The sequence below is a fragment of the Xenopus laevis genome, chromosome 9_10L (genome assembly GCF_017654675.1).
Source record: "Xenopus laevis strain J_2021 chromosome 9_10L, Xenopus_laevis_v10.1, whole genome shotgun sequence".
In the NCBI taxonomy this organism is placed as follows: domain Eukaryota; kingdom Metazoa; phylum Chordata; class Amphibia; order Anura; family Pipidae; genus Xenopus; species Xenopus laevis.
In genome coordinates this window covers 43,407,514-43,420,227 of record NC_054387.1, presented here as the reverse complement: position 1 = coordinate 43,420,227, position 12,714 = coordinate 43,407,514, and the positions used below count along the sequence as shown (strand labels likewise).

Sequence of the window (12,714 nt, the reverse complement as noted above, 5' to 3'; positions counted from 1 at the left end):
AAAACAGGCGAAAAATGTGCGAAAAAATCGTGAAATTCGAACGTTTTCACTAAAAAATCTTAAAATTCGGACCTTTTCACTCAAAAATCGTGAGATTCAAAGGTTTTCACTAAAAAATCGGGAAATTTGAAGGATTTCACTCAAAAATCTGGAAATTTGAAGGATTTCACTCAAAAATTTTGAGATTTGAAGGTTTTCACAAAAAATATTGAAAATCTGACATTTTCAGGAAAAAATCGTGAAAATCGGAAATTGACGCCGGAGAATTTTCAATTTTCACCAGTGAATTTTCACAAGAGAGTCCGGAATGTATTTGCTGGCGGCGAAACGCTGGAATTAGCCGCAAATTCGTGCCAGGTGAATTTATTCGCCCATCGCTAGTTAGAGGACAGTCCCAATAAGATACAATGTGCATGGAGGGAGATCTGTCTGTAGGGTATGGTTAGAACGGGTGGGAAATAAGAGCTGGGGAAAACATGACACTCAAATAATTTAATCAGCAAATTTAGCATTTAAGCATCCATGCTGTTTAATGTATTACTCTAAGGAACATTCATTAAGTGGATTTTCTATGCACTGTGTATCATCTCCAACAGAGAGATGTTTGACTGGACTCTTTGCTTTACTCTTTTGCAAACATCTCAGGGAAATCCATAACAGTATTTGCTTGTTTGTTTCTGGTTAAATTAAAATAGCTCAAGCTTTCTGAAAAGCCATACCTTGCTTGTCTATGAACACCTATTGCTGTTTGATGTGCATCGACACCATTGCTTACCCTATTAACTTGCTCTACCTTCAACAGGAGAAGCCAACTTACTCTGCCCTCAAGAAAAAGTGACACCAAATTACTCAAGAGACATCAACTTTCTCTAAGAAGTGAAACCAACTGACCCCCAAGAAAAATAATCTACTTACTCTGAAACCAAGAAGAGACAATAACTGACTTTACCCCAGCAAGGAGTGTTTCCAGGGGAGAGACTAACTTGCCTTTCTATATGAGACAGTAGGCATTAAGGTTTCCCCACCTCTTACTTTTCAAATACTAGAAAGACATTTAAGCCATTCTGTCCCAACAAATTAATATCTTGTCATCATTGGATAAATCCTTTATTTACCTAGTACTGTATATACTGTACCATAGAAAATGGTTAGTGTATAAAGCATTTCCTTATAGCTTGAATCATCCTTTTAATTAATTAATAAATCTGCTTGGCCTTATTTATGCCTTTTTTGCTTCCTGTTTTTTTCTTTTGATAGATTTTCATAACTACACCCCAGACACAAACTGTGGTCTAACCAATAATGGATAGAAATGCAAAAATATAATTTCATTATCAATTCCAATTTATGTAGGCTTAGGGGCAGTTTTATCAAGGGTTGAAGTGAATTTGAGGGAATTTTCGAAGTAAAAAAATTCGAATTTACTTTTACTTCGATTCAAAGTAAAAATCGTTCGACTGTTCGACCATTTCATAATCGAAGTACTGTCTCTTTAAAAAAAACTTTGACTTCAATACTTCGTCAACTTAAACCTGCCGAAGTGCTATGTTAGCCTATGGGGACCTGCCAGAGCATATTTGGGTTTTTTTTTGGGTTTTGATGGAAAATCGTACGATAAAATCATTAGAAAGTATGATCGGAGTACCATCATACTATGATCGGAATACGATCGTACGATGAATAAAATCCTCCGACTTCGAATTCGAATGTCGGAGGATTCTATTCGATGGCCGAATTTCTTTGTATTTTCCACTTTCGAAATTCGACCCTTGATAGATCTGCCCCTTAGTATTACATTTCTTAGTGGCTGCCTGAGTGCTCAAAACACACTTATTATCTGACATTATCACTTTATTATTGTATTCCAACTTGGATTTTCAGAAATGTTTTCTATAAGGTTTCTATTAGGTTTTTATTTTGCATTTTAGACAAACAAATAAAGAAAATTAACAATAAATGATAATATAAGAATCATACTTGTCACTTACAGAAAATACTGGGTACAATCGTTTACATATCAGAAGTGGCTGTCATCCTGTCAAGAGACACCTGGTCCCAAAACATCTCAGTTTATCCCAATTTATACTTAAGGTTTAGTTACCATCTAGTAACAATACATGGGGGTTGCCATCCAGCCATGGATACCATATTCTCTCAAATTTATCAGGAGTTCCTCGAGCATTATAAGTGAACTTAATTAGGGGCAGAGTAGCATTTCTTAAGTCAATCCACTGTTGAAGTGTGGGAGCATTGGGACTCATTCATCTCATAATTACAAACATTTTTACATAGAACATTATAGAGCGTAACAATGTTCTAGTTCTTTGTAAGGGCACTAATTCATCTACTACACCTAACAAACACATTTCAGGAGTAGTGACTCCAGGGAGAGAGAGATTTTCGTTACTATATTGAGTTACTTCCTTCCAATATGATATTACTCTAGGACATTCCCAGATTAGGTGGAGGAACCCTACTTCCCTTGTACCGCATTTTGCACATTTCACTCCTTCTGATCTACCCATAACCTTGAGCATCTGGGGTGTGATGTATATTTGGTGGACCATCTTGAATTGGACCATTTTGTCCCTTAGGGAGATTAGGAAGGCATAAAAAAAAACAGGCTGCGAGGTTTGGATTATGTTATACAGTTGAGATGGTGTTTTCTTTGGGTCTGGATCCCATAATCTGGCCTCCCATGTCAGATGCGTTGGTGTGATTTGGTATGATTGGAATTGAGCATAGAATGCATGCCTCAATCGGAAATAACGGAACAGTTGTATATCCTGGCGGGTAACTTGAGATGTGCATCATGTGCACATCTCACTGACACATGTGACCAAGGGGCAGATTTATCAAGGGTAGAATAGAAAATTTGAATTTTTAAATTTCAATTTTGAGTTTATTTTACTTTAATAGGGACTAGGGAATAGTCCAAATTTCGATTTGAGTTTAAAAAAATTAGAAATTCGATGTACTGTCCCTTTAAGAATTTGAATTCGACTATTCGCCATCTAAACCTCCAACAATCAATTTGGAGTCATTTGTGGGCTTTTGAAAAAAACATTTTTGAAAAAACTTGAATCTAATTTGATTCGAATTCGAGTGGAGTTTGCAGGTCGATTCTATTCACCCGAATTTAAAAAATTCGAATATTTTAATAAATTTCGATTGGTGTTTTTTTTCGAATTTCAAGTTTATGGGAGTTTTTATTAACTCCCATAAACTGATGATAAATATGCACCTTAGTGTAAATAAGTGGCCAACTAAGATTCTTTTTCAATCATTTTTATTGGGGTTTTGAAATACATAGTTGAGTTTCAATAAGGATGGAGAAAACAATACAGTGAGTATGCATGGATACGATAAATGGATTTGTCATAAATATCAAGCAATGTTCAAACAAAAATGTATAACAGCAAAACATATTTTATCTATCAATCGCATCTTTTGTTTCGAGAGGGGTCATCAATTAATTTCAGGACTGCCTCACATATGGGAGTTTTAGTCTTTTTTGGCCAATTAAGATGTTATAAAGCCGTGTGAACACATGGGCATAGTTGCACACACACAAAACTCCTATTATGATCTGTAGGTATAGGAGCCCAAGTACAGAAAGAATATAATTTAGGTGCTGTTGGAGAGCCTCACCTTATTCCGGTTTTCACTGAGCCCCGGACTTTCTGCTGCGGAACAGGCGAAGATCCTAAACACGGCCAAGGTATTTGGAGTAAGGTATAAGGATCAGGCAGTTGTGGACAGGCAAAAAGGTCAAAAGGCAGGCAGCAAGATGCGGAGGTCAAAAAACAGGCAAAAGGTAAATATCAGAAGATCCAAACAAAATTAAGGCTCGGCTGAGTCAGAAAAACTGAGAACCAGCTTGGGCACTCAGTTCAAGCAAAAGGCCCCTTTAAATTTCAACTTTGGCACCCTGCATGACGTCAGCACGAACGCCGACATCACAGTGCATCATTAATGCACATAGACGCGCATGCACGTTTCTGGGGACCAGTGCGTCTAAAGGTAGCAATGCGCGCTGGTCTCCAGGAGTGCATTACAACTCCTTTAGTGAATGAGGCTCTTTTTTTTGTAGCATGGCAACTTCCACGTTATAAATTTCCTTAGAGTTTCAATGGTAGCCAGCCTTCACTTAGAGGTTCTGTCTAAGAATAATGCCAGGGTCGGTGTTGGTCACTGGAGCATGTCACTGATGGTTGCAGCTGGGCAGTCTCTATGATCTTCCATGTATATAAAAATACTAACAATTTGGAATTCTTGACAACCACCTTTATAAGCCAGAATGGGAACAGCCCCTGTCATAACTGCAGAACAGGGATTGATTCTTTCTGCCAGCCAAAGGCAGCTTCCATAGGGGGCCAATCCCATGATATTCTTGGTAGGCCATTATAGAGACCAGTTCAGTCCTGAACTATGATAGGACCAATAACAGCTAATACTGCTGGGCCAATAGGGTGCTATTTGGGGAGCATGCCCAATATAGGTTCCAGAGTGCACAGCTTTTTGGGCTAGTTATGTGTATAATATCACAAAGGGTCCTGGTTGTGTTTGCCTTCACAGTGGAGGTCACTTAACTCGGGAGAACAAAAATGTGGACTTGCTACGCTTAACATTAAAAATAAATAAAGGCTGGATGTTCTGTACCATTTGCCACACAATGATGTTGAAAAAGTGGAGATAACATCTTCCTTCATAGTAAAAAAATATTGTTGTTTCATAACACCTGCTGTACCCCACAATCACAATAATGTCCAGAAGTGAATACCTTTTCCTAGAACCAGTTCAAAGAGGACTTAGAGCGGTAAGGGTCCAACATAATGAATGGGAGGCAATGGTACTGGATTGTTTATCACCAACTGCCTTTTCCATATTTAATTCAGGCTCCACAGAGATGCTAATAAGATTTGTTTGGACCATACTCATTTTATTAATCTTATTATGGCTCTGTAACAAAGATGTGGTCATTTGGTGAGGTGGTGGGCCCAGTCTTGCTGATCAGTCCATTTGGACCCCTGGCCAATGACAATAATAGATCAGCTGACGCATTACTCTTTCCAATGGGATTTTATACTATAGGCAAGAGGAAGAGAGAGTTAATCTAGAGAGACAGGGTTTATTCTCCTTTTACCATGGTGCAGGTGTTGAAGAGAATAAAAATGAATGTAGGTTGCTGAGTGCTAAATGTTAGGTCTATTTACAAGGGAACATGGCAAATCTTCATTTAGTTAAGGGATCTTCAGCAATTACGACCCCTTTTATCTGCATTACTGCAGCCTTTTATTTTCTTGCTATATTGATTCTCTCTTGGTTGTCGCTTAAAATGACTCACTTCCATTTTAATGGCTATGGAGATAGTAATTTCTTCCACAACATTGCCATCAGATGTATATATAGATTTCCTTCTGCATCCTTGCCTCTGGAAGCAAGCCGTCTCAGTATGCAGTGATGGGTAGGGTATAAATTGGGGTGATTGATCAGTGCTGGTTTAAAGAAGGGCAGAGGAGGTTTTTGCCTCTGGCCCCTAATCAGTCATGGGCCCCATGCTAAATAGTTGGCAGATCCACCCACCAGAGGACACAGGTTATTAGCCTTGTCTGCCTTGGCCAACGCTGCCAACTAAATAAAATGGGGCCCATTTATACCATTCCTCAAATCTGGATCATCTCCTGTCTCTCTCAAGATGCCGTTTGTCTATCAATCCAGCATTTATGACAATATCATCTTATACTGTCACTACAGGTCACTGAGCTCATACCTACACATAAATAGAAGCCCTGAGATACCAGATTTTCATAAAGGATGACCTCCACTTGCCCTTGGGACGGTACGTTTTTATTAAACCTTTCCTTCTGCTCTGCAGGATCTTCTCTGGTCTATAAGTTATGTGCCACTAAACCTTGAAATTTCCATGCCTAATTGTGTTTTGTACAGAAGAATACACGTACAAGTTCGGACTCTACTGGCTATAGCCATGGTTTTGCTATACCTGTACCATTTATGGCCCTGTTTGCTCGATCATGTCCTTAATTACATGCAGTAATTAGTGATTGGCGAATTTGTCCCGTTTCGCCGAAAAATCTGTGAATTTCCCCTCGAAATTCATGAAGCAGCAATATATTTTTATTTCAATTTTAATGTTCGCGTCAATTTTGACACCCGCATTCTAGTCAATGGGTGTCCAAATAATGTTTTTTGATGCTTCCGAATTTTCGCTAATTTATTAGACGCCAGCAAAACGTGGAAATTGGCTGCAAATTCGCACCTGGCGAGTTTATTCGCCCATTGCTAACTTGTATATGAACATATCCAGATCTGCTACTAGTAGGCAATAATTTTGGTGCAATGCAAGAGATGATTGGCAGCCAATCCAGGCATGACAAGCAAAATAAGCAACCAGTTGAATGTTATCTTTATTGAAAATGTATTATATCTTATTTCACATCCTAAAAACATACTAAAAACTATGACTAGTTTATATAGGTAATGTTTTTCAGGCTCAGCATAGATCTGGCACAACTACAGGTATGGTACCTGTTATCCAGAATGCTCGGGACCTGAGGTTTTCCTCATAATGGATCTTTCCGTAATTTGGGTCTTTATAACTTAACTCTACTAGAAAATCATGTAAACATCTAGGGGCAAATTTATCAAGGGTCGAAGTGAAAATTCAAATTTTCTAATTCTAATTTCAAATGCAATTTTTTTTATGGCCAAAACTGTGAAATTCGACTAGGGAATTGTTACAAATTTTTAAAAATTCGAATTTGATTTTCGAGATTTATCATGCACTGGCCCATTAAGATAAACTTCCAACACATATACCAGGTGTCTCCAACTAGAACGCAGGAAATACTTTAATGCACTTACACGCAAGCGTTGCATATTGTTCCCAATTTGCCATTCATGCGGTGTCAGTGATCCGTGAGCCAGGCTTTATTACTAGACAATAGGGACAATCTGCCCTAAGTCTGGAAGACATGCTAACCAGCTTTTAACAAATCAATTACACTTAATTGCTTTGGGTTATTAGAATAATAGATTTTCTACCATGCTGCGGCTTTATCTGGCGCTGACAGAGGAGGCCAGAGAATTATAAAAATCAGTCTGAATTTCTTTTATTTTTTAGAATAAAGGAAAATAGCAGTTGATCTGTTTATGTAATTTCACTGGTAATCATACTGCATTTCTTAAAAATCCAGGCAATGGCACCATGATGGGGGGCAGAGAAAGCAAGTGAACGGGGCACAGGTTACTAGGGAATAAATGTGAATAAGACAGGGCTTGTGTTCCTATAAAATAAGGTCCTATATATGTCAGTACTTCATTTACACACTCTTCTGTTGTACAGTTCTGCAGAATAAGTTGGCACTTGTGTGTTAATAATAATATTGATACTAATAATTTATTGATTATTATTATCAATACAAATATAAATACTTATAGTGTTATTATTATTATTATTATTATTATTATTATTATTATTATTATTATTATTATTATTATTATCAATAATAATAATAATTACTCTATAGCCACCTGCATTCCAAATGCATGAGAGTTCTTCTTTTAAATGTGTGCATGGAATGTATTGCTCAATCTGTATGTTTTATTTATACCTATTTAATATATATGGGTGGGATCTGCTATATTATGTTCTGTTTAAAGTGCAGTATGGGGGAATAGCTTACACAAAGCATTTATTCTCAGTATAACTACATAAATGAGGAAGGCCCATACTTTACTAATGCGGGGTCTACCTTTAGGGGCATATTTACAGTTGAATTTTGGGTTGAATTTTGAATTGAAAAAACTTGAATTCAAAGGGTTTTTTTGGCCTGATAGGTCCGTTTTTGATCAAATTGGTCCGTATTCGAAGTGTATGACACGCAGGAACAGCGCATTCGATCGAATTCGATTCAAAGTTTTTCCCAAATAAAAGATTTTTCAAAAGTCCACCAATTGACTCCAAACAGGTTCTAGGAGGTCCCCCATAGGCTAAACAGACAGTACATGATAAATTTCGATATTCAAATTTTTGACTTAATTTCAAATTCGAATCGAATTTGGACTATTCCCTAGTCGAAGTATACAAAAAATAGCTCGAAATTCAAATTTAAATGATCAACCTTTGATAAATCTGCCCCTTAGTGATGGTGTCCCATTATCATCTACAGCCATAAAAACATTGTTCAGTTTCATAGAAAATATGACTTTGAATATTATATTGATTTTTGAGAAAATGTATATTGCTATATTTAACTATTTCTTATGTAGCCTTAACATAATAAATATCTGAATGAAACAGGAGGAAGATCTAGTCAAGCTGTTTGCTGACAGTGTCTTGAGATCTTCTGATCACCAGCTAATGGTCTACTGGTAGATCCCCATCTACATTTTAGTCACCCCTGACATACATACACATAGGTGGGGGCTGACACTTTGTTTTACTTAGATAGTATAGTATGGCATATAACTTATTGTACGCACAGAACTTTCCTTGTGTAGATTGCTACTTATACATATTGGGGGGTTATTTATCAAATTCCGAATTTATCTCAATATTTTCTGGAAAAGATCCGACCAAATCCTCACAGGTTTTTTCAGCTTATTTATTAATACACTTTGCCAAAAATGTTGTTTGTGGAGAAAAGTCTGGAAAAATCGTGAAAAATACGAATTTTTCGTAATTTCCATTCGAAAACAAAGATTTTTGCCAAAACCCCCCAAAAACTTTGGATTATTGCACGAATCCCAGCGCAGATCAAAAAATCTTTGGGACTTCTCCCATTGACTTGTATGCAACCTCTTCAGGTCTGAGTTGCCGGATTTTTGGATTCTGACTTTTTCCACCCTCAGGGTATAATAAATTTCAAAAAATTTGTGATTTTTTTTTTCACTAAGAATTCAGATTTTATTCTAAAAAAACACAAATTTTCCGGGTTTCTGGAGTTTAGTAAATAACCCCCATGGTGTCAAGATGTCAAAATATTAACCATAAATGCCTAGATATCATCATACAGTCTGACTAATTGTAACCATATTGCCCAACTTTATGGCCATGCATACCAGGACATGGGCCTTTTTGACCCATTCTCCTTCCATCCTCTTCACCATGTTGGCCAGTGCATGATGTATTATCTCTTCCTCACCTTCTTTCGTTTCCGATCGTTCTGTCAGCCCAAATAAACAGAACAATAAAACATGTTTATAAAGCTATTTAAAGAGTACAGTTTCAGAGTGTAGCTTATTGTCTACATAGGACATTCATTCTATGTATATTTGTATTTGCACATATGGTAGTGAGCGGCTATATTGTTTTTTATAGAGGAAAGGATATATAGAAATGGGATATTTTGTCTGGAGTACCTTAGGGGTCATTTAAAGGGGAAGTAAACTCTAAAATAGAATAAGGCTAGAAATGCTGTATTTTAAACATAAACATGAACTTACTGCACCACAAGCCTAATCAAACAAATGCTTTATGCTTTCAAAGTTGGCCACAGGGGGTCACCATCTTGTAACTTTGTTATACATCTTTGCAAGACCAAGACTGTGCACATGCTCAGTGTGGTCTGGTCTGCAAAACAAACAAATACATTAATTTTTTAGCTTGTGAAATAAACTGTAAATTAAACAGGAGAAGGATTTTCCTATTGCAAGTCTCTCTTCCCTTTACATGCCCTTTAAGACAGACTGGGGTTAAAGTGCAAAGCACTAAGGGGAGCAAGAGGAAACCACTTAATGCTTATTCAGCTGGCACTTCTTTCCATCGTCTGGCTGTGGTCTGCACTTTGTGCCGGATGAAAAAATCCAGCACGGGGCCCAGACTGTCTGCATCCTCTGCTGATTTCTAACTTGTGCATCTTAATGACGTACAAGGTGGCAGGTTGGGGGTGAGACGCATACCTGCTGCCACTGCCCAGCCCTCTTAAATATAAAACTGCACAATACAGGCAGTTATATTCATTGGGGTGCCACAGATTTCTGTGCTCCAAAACAGAGTGCAATGAACAGTGTCTTGGCAGTTATACATGACCCCCTTTTCTTTTATTGTAAGAAATGAACGCTCAGATAAACGTTTTTTCTTACCACTACTTCTTAAAACTTTACCAAGATATCCTCAGTTAAAATGCTTTTATATGTGCAATATTTAAGCTATTATGGTTCTTCCTCTGGCTTATCAGTTCAGTAACCAAAAGCTAGCCAAGCAATAACTCAATGGCAAGAATAAAGTTGGCGCCCCCTGCATTATTCTACACCTGTGCAATGAGTGATGGGTTTATAGCAGGACATTTTTCAGAGGAACTGTGTTCATGGCAGTAAATCCTCTATACTACTATCTACTAAGCAGTGGTGGTTAATTTATTAACGGTAGAGGGTATTATGGGTACATGTAACCTCTGCTTTCTTTTTTACAGTATGGAATGCAATATTATAACATTAGTTTTCAGTGTGAAGGAATTAGCTAATATGCACAGTACTGCAGACCCACACTGAGCATTGCGTGACCTTAGGAATGATGTAATGATGTGCAGGATGATGTAAGGGGATGAGTAAATACATATACAATTGCATTTCTCAACCTTTCTCTGTGCAGGCCTATTTCATTGTCATCCAATTACTCAATACATTTTCCAAAAGCCAAATGGTTGGTTTATTAACGTTCTATATAATGGACAAACAGAGGGTACAGATTCATTTATTAGACGTTACAAGCACCGAGGATGCATGTATCGCTGCCTGCAGCTAGGCCGCATGGGACAGATTGATGTAACAACATTCTTTATGATGTCATAACGTATAAATAAAAAAGTACAAAACCACTATAACATATTAGTAGTAGCCGCTGATTTACAGTATTGGAATAAAACCATCGGATTCTCATAAATCTGTGTAAATGAGGTGTACAAGAAACCTGTTTTTCATATTTTTGCCATTTGGTGCTATGTCCAGACCAATGTATCAAAGCAATGTATTCATAAAAGCAACAACAGTCTAAAGTGGCAAATGCCAATATTTTCCCTAGAGCCGGATTGTACAAACAACTTTGTTAATGTGCTTTACAATATTTCAAAGGAGAACTTTGAAGTACACCAACAAGATTTATTTTGTTTTAAAGGGGACATATACCCAGTCAAACCCGCTCAGTGTAAAATTGCTCACTGTGCTCCTCCCAGCACTTTTGCATTTTACATTAATTACATTTTTAGCTTTCTTTATATTGAAGGGTAAAGAGTCAGATGATATCTCATCCTTCAGGCTCCTCCTTTTCGGCTTTCTTTTCAGCCACAGCAGGGGGTGCTCCTGTTACAAATTCATGATGTTAGCAGTGTGATATCAAAATCTAAATGAAAAATCTTAAAGGGGAACTCGGGCTTCCAAACCATAATTTGATAAAGAGGCCCACATAATACAGAAACCCCTAATATACCCATCACAGTTACCTGTTTCTTCAAAAAGTATGAATAAATGGCATTTTCTATGCTGAAATCCAGCTGTGTAACAGTTCTTCTCTTTCTGCATCATTTGAAATGCTGGCTGGGAAGGAGGGACTAAACACTGATGTTACAAATTGTAAGAACTTCTCCACAGCTTACAGACAACATGCAGGAACTACATAACCCACAATGCATTGCACTATGATGTTCTGCTCCTTATTGAAATCACATGTGCAGGGAATTGTGGGGTTTGTAGGATGCAGGCTGAGGACAAATGGCTGTTGATACAAAGTAACAGTAGTCAGCCAGCTCAGTAAAGTAGTCAGAGAGATCAGCAGGAGAGCAGTACGGAATGCATATAAGGACATTGTCAGGGGAAATCCATCTCCGGTATGTGATCTCCTATGCTAGAGGAATGCAACTTTGCCTGCTTTTCCACTCACCCCTTCTCAAAGCAGACGTCACACCTCGCTCCTCCCTTCTCAGCTGTCAGGTCCTGCTCCTCCCTCCTCAGCCATAGACCTGGGTCCTCGCCCCTCCCTCCTCAGCCATCCGACCTGGGTCCTTGCTCCTCACTCCTCCCTCCTCAGCCATGCTTCTTTGGGTGGATGTATGTCTGTACATGTATGTATGTCTGTGTAATTAAATGAATTTCTTAATAGTGTAAGTAATAGTGGAATGTTTTCTATTATTAAATATAACCAGTTCTATTTTACTGTTTACTGTGAGTTGGTAAGAACATGGCTTCTGCTTACAATGGGTATCAGATAGGATCTGTGCAGCCACTGTGACAGAATGCTCTGTTATAAAGATAGCTAGAATCTCAGCCACAAAGCAATATTGTAAGAAAGGAAGGAATGTAACTTTTTTAAAACAGTTCTCAAAAAATGTAAGAAATAGTAAGTAAATAGTAAAACAGGTTGGTAAATAGTAGAACAGGTTGTAATTAAAGAGACAGTAACACTACCATAAAAACACATGTCTGCAAAACAAACAAATACATTAATTTTTTAGCTTGTGAAATAAACTGTAATTTAAACAGGAGAAGGATTTTCCTATTGCAAGTCTCTCTTCCCTGTGTAAAATGTATTTATTTTTATAATTATGACAAGACAAAGCAAGAGTGATAAGACCAGCTGCAGTTACCTTCCTCTATCCAGCAGAAAACAAAAACAGCCCATGCAGAATCACTTAATTTACTGCATAGCCAATTATGATAAGGATGTGTATAACCAGTATATGATAAAGATAGACAGTT

At 37.5% G+C, this 12,714-nt stretch overlaps 1 long non-coding RNA gene across 1 annotated transcript in view; it reads left to right on the top strand.

Moving 5' to 3' along the window:
• LOC121398204 overlaps positions 1-1,218 on the top strand; it is an 83,601-nt gene extending 82,383 nt beyond the window's left edge. Inside the window, exon 2 of the long non-coding RNA XR_005964177.1 lies at positions 803-1,218. This is a non-coding gene — a long non-coding RNA (uncharacterized LOC121398204). The remainder of the gene's footprint in view (positions 1-802) is intronic.
• The last annotated feature ends 11,496 nt before the right edge of the window (positions 1,219-12,714 follow it).